This window comes from Aptenodytes forsteri, unplaced genomic scaffold, assembly GCF_000699145.1.
Source record: "Aptenodytes forsteri isolate BGI_AS27 unplaced genomic scaffold, ASM69914v1 Scaffold123, whole genome shotgun sequence".
Taxonomy (NCBI): Eukaryota; Metazoa; Chordata; class Aves; order Sphenisciformes; family Spheniscidae; genus Aptenodytes; species Aptenodytes forsteri.
This window is the reverse complement of record NW_008794408.1, coordinates 4,331,880-4,336,630: the sequence shown is the minus strand read 5'-3', so window position 1 is coordinate 4,336,630 and position 4,751 is coordinate 4,331,880. Positions and strand designations below refer to the sequence as shown.

Below are 4,751 nucleotides of genomic sequence, written 5' to 3'. Positions count from 1 at the left end.
CCCGCGTCCCAAGGGCAGCGAGCCCCCACACCTGCGCAGGGCTGAGCGCGGCGCTCTCCGCCTCCCGGGTGGCGAAGGGAGGCTGGAGCCGCCCGCCTCCAGGCGCACGGATCGGGAGGGAGCGTCCGAAGCTGAGCCCTGCTCTGATCGTGTCAGAAACCGGATCCGTGCCTCGGCTGTGTGGCGGCGGGAGCTGTGGGCGTGTGCGTGCGAGACCCTGGTGCTGCTCCCGTCCCTCTCCGCCCTTCCCTCCCCTCAGAATCTCGGGGGTTTCAGTGACTCGGCCCCCAATCCGTTACCTCAGCTCTCTCCTCCCCATGCGCCACCTGACCGAGGGGGCACATCCGCAGGGGCTGCAGGCCAACGCTCGCCCCCGTCCTTGGAGGACGGGGGTATTTCTGTTTTTCGGGGGTGCTGGGTGCGGAGAGGGTCCCGGGCTGGGGAGTGGCGGGCGGGAGGAAAGGCCGGGCTTCCTGCCCGGCTGCAGGCAGGTAGGATCCTGCAGGGAGTTTCACAGCTGTTGCTCCTGGCCCTTCCAAGTGGGCCACGGGGTGGAAGCTGGCAAGTTGCGAGGTGCTGAGGAATGGGGATGGTGCAATGCCCTAGCTCAGGAGGGAGATGAGTATCAGAAGCCCCGGTACCTGTGGATTGCGTTTGGCACCTGGTGACTAACAGATGAAATGGCCCTTGCCGACCTCTCAAGATACATAGCTCACAGGATCTTTGGAAAACTGCTGCTAGGAATGGTCAGGGACAAAACTGCTCACTTGTATTTTGTGCTAAAGGAAACCAGTCCCCCAAAATCGCTTAACTTTCTGCGCTACCAGGGACCCTCCGACCTGATGCTCATGCACCTCTAATTAAGAACTGACCGCTATTTGAAGGTAGGGGTTTTGCTTGAGTTAGATGGTTAAAAGAAATATGGTACAACTGATATATTTCTCTGCAAGGAGACGCTTATGTTCTGATTGCCGAGTTTGGGGTGTTTTGATTGCATTTGTTGGTGCTGTGGCCTGTTGAAGTTAGAAAGATTCCTGTTAACAGGTGTAGCCAATACTGTAAAAACAGGTTATTTAGAACTCTGCTTTTAAGTTATAAGATCAAAGGGAAAATTAAGATTCTTTCTCCTCTTTATTGACCATTTAATAGAGGGTTGACGAAACCATGAACTCTTCAGTAGGAGATTTTGGTAATATTAGCACCTCAACCTTCATATGTTATCTGCATGATGAAGTAAAGGTAACTTAACTCACACTTTTACCAGTTTCTAGTATTGCTGTGTGAAACGAGGGAAGGGTTTGATAATCCTTACAATGCAGGTCCCTAAGCCCAGCCTTCTTTGGTTTTTCTCTGTTGGAATAAGCACATTCCTACCTTGCAGCTGCCGGATATTGTTGTTCTATGCTCATCAAGTCCTAAGAAAGGCCTGTTTAACCTACCTCTTGCAGCTAAATTACCACAGTGTCTCTAGCATACAATACCATGTCTGCTGCTGGTTTTTTTTATCATTGCCTCCAGCATTTTAAAGGACTTCAAATATTTTGTCTTTCTTTCCACCGTTTTTTTGCAGCTATTGTAAAGCAGCCTGTAATTTATTTAAACAGTGCCGCTGCAGTTTAGTGGGTGGCTGGCTGATTTTTGGAAGGTTTACTGAATACTCTCCCTGCCCACCCTTGATTCTAAAAATAAGTTGTGGAGTAATTGTACATTTAAAAAGAGTCTCTGTATTGCAGTCCGTGGATGCACTTATGGAAAGAAGTCCCCCCTATATGTTGTAGTTACATCTTGAACTCTGGATGTTCAGTCTGTTGATGGCAAATGCAGCATCTTTGTGACAACTGTACATAAGCTGTATAGACTCTGCAAGGAGACTTAATTGTAATGCTCGTTTAATGCAAGTTTTTTTTGAAGTAGATTGAGTTCCTGGGTTAGGTTTCAACTCTGTGGGATAATTTCAAAATTATTCTCAAATAATATTCTTTTTCTACTCAAGTTTGCAAACAAGAAACAACAATATGGACATAGTCTTTTCATATGACCCTTTTTTTTTGCTATGCAACAGTAATGAAATTAATGTTCCTTTATTGAATATGCTGGGAAGGGATACGACTAAAGAAAATCAGGAATTGTGTCCTTCACTTACAAAACAAACTTGCTTTGGTGCTGGCAGTGAGCGAAGGACTTATTTCAGTAGTTCTAGATTGGATTTTTAAGACTGAGAAATCCAACCCTAATAAAAGCCAGCATTGGTATATGTGGACTTCTTACTGAACCTCATCTGAATGATAACTCCCTCACTTAAGGAGACTAATGTATTAATGTATAAATTGCTTGAGGGAGGTTTTCTTGATGTCTGTTTGATATTGCAGTGTCCTGAGCTAGCAGTAGCTGTAAGACAAGTAGTAGCTTGAAAGGTGTTTTTTTTGCCTTGGTTTCATTATACTGATTTTTTTTTTTTAATTTTACATGGTAAAATTTTAGACTAAAATTTGGACAAGTGTCTCTTCTCTAAAGCTGCAGTACTAGAGTTCAGTGACTTCCACTGTTTGATACAGTGTCAGTTATCCAGTTTATTCCTATTTCCTGTCTTTTTTTTTTAAATACCATTAGTCTGATCTCTGATTTGCAAGAGGAGCTTGGGATATTGCCAAAAAGTTCTTAAAATTGCTACCTTGGGATACATCATCCACCGAAATCTGGCAGTGGGAGAGGCTGAGGAACAGCTAGAACAATACAGCTGTCTTCTTCACCCACCTACCTTGCATTTTTTTCTTTGCCTCCTGCTGTAAAACTTGAAGCTTAATGCTCGTTTGAGATTGTTTTAAAGTTGGACATAAAATTTAATTTCCTGGTTTGTTAACAAAAAAAGACAGAAGAATTCAAGTAGCTTTGAAGAAGCGACTCTGATCACTTACACAGTTTAAGTTCATTAGTCTTGAGCACTTTTTTCTAGCATAAAGCTGTTTGTTCAGACACTGAAGCTTCAGAAATACCCTGCACAGCAAATTTATCAATAATAATTAGGTTACTGGCAGAATTTTAGATCTGCATTTAATTGAAGGCTGCTTCTGAAGATGATGTTTTAAAGTTATAGGTGTTCTGCTGGATGGGTTATGTGGAACCATTTTTATACTCCTTTGCAAGGTGGCATGAAATGGAGTTGTGTGTGTGGTTTTTTCCTCCACCCTGTTCCTTCCCTCAGGGAATTCACAGCCTTTCCTGCACCATAAATATTGGTATGGCATCCATTACTTCAGTTAATTAGTCATATAGAGGAATTGTTCTGACTAGTTGTGGATGTTGAAATCATGTATTACAGTATGCATCGTTATCTCCCCTCAGCCCCTCTGTTTTTGAGATTCTAGTGTGACTGACAGTCAGTGCAGTATACGTATGAGTACAGTATACTCTGAACTCCACAGGTGAACTTAAGAGTTCAGGGCCTTGGAGATAAGTAGCAGAAACAGGCAATTTCCGTTCTCTTTTTTCCTTGGTGCTTAGCTAGGACTCTGTGTACCTGTCTGAAGAAGGGGTAGTAGAGGTTCAGGAAGCCCTCACAACTTGCTTGGGTAAAGGGTGCCTTCCCCACTAGAAGGGGCAACTAATTTATTATTTTTGTAAGCACTGATCTTAAGTTTTTCCTATTTAGAGTGTGATTGTAGCACCTCTCTCTAAACTTCGGAAGTACTGTTAACTTTCAGGTAGATAAAAACGTGTGAAAGTATATAAATTTAATATCCAGGCTCTGTGTGAGTTTCATCCATGTGCAGTCCACATGGATGGTCTCATGCAAATGCCTGAAAGGGTTCAGTCTTGATCTAAAACATACACAGGAGCATGAACCATTAAATATGTAATGCTGTTGAGAGGGTATCTTGGCTGCAGCAGTAAATATTGAATTTCTTGGAAAGCAACCCCTCCCTTGCCAAAACCTGAGCAGGAATACTTGAGCTCATGGCTTTTATTACTTAATGGGTACAGTGTTCTGTCTGGCACTTTCAAATGTTGTCTACTTCAGTATAGGATTCTCCATCAAGCTGTCTCAATCCTTCTAATTTGAAGAACAAAGGTGGTTAGGCCCTGGAAGGCATCTAGCCTTGAAGCGCGTTATCTGGGATCCTTGGTGCCTGTAGGGAACTAGATAGCCTGACTGTAGGAAATGTTCTTGTCTATTTTTGTTTGGCTGGTAGATCTACAGTTGGTCTACCTTCTGTCTTAACACAGCCATCGCTACTCTCTGATCAGGATCTTGAGGCTTTGTAATGAAAACTTCCTGGATTAGATTACTCTGTGCTCCCTGATAGAGTAAACATGCATCCTGTCAGCTTGAATGACAACCCATTGTGACAGATATGCTTAAATGAAGCAGGTTAAAGTTAGGCCATTTAGCACTGAAAAAGGTGCTTGTACACAGCTGTACCTGAGGAACAGTATGTACGCTTTTCTCATGAAAAAGATCAGAATTTCACAGATGAAGCATCCTCAAGTGATACACAGCAAGCTTTACCTCTAAATAGTTGTTCTTTGCTCACCTGGTACAGTGATGGGCTATAATGTTCACGCATCACACCTTGTTAGCAGAGGAAGTAAGCATGGAAAAAATACTGTAGCTGATAGCCATATATTGATGAACTACATAAATGTTTAATGTCTTATTTGCCAGCAGCCTAACTTTTTTCCCCAGGTGGAAGGCTCTGCTGATAGCACAAAGCTTCTTTTTAATACTCGCCCACTTTCCCCTGCCCCCCCCC

General features: G+C 43.4%; 1 protein-coding gene across 1 annotated transcript in view; it reads left to right on the top strand.

Annotated features, from left to right (window-relative positions):
• Positions 1-4,751, top strand: part of JAG2 (jagged 2) — a 72,824-nt gene that overhangs the window by 948 nt on the left and 67,125 nt on the right. The gene's annotated exons all lie outside the window — the stretch shown is intronic.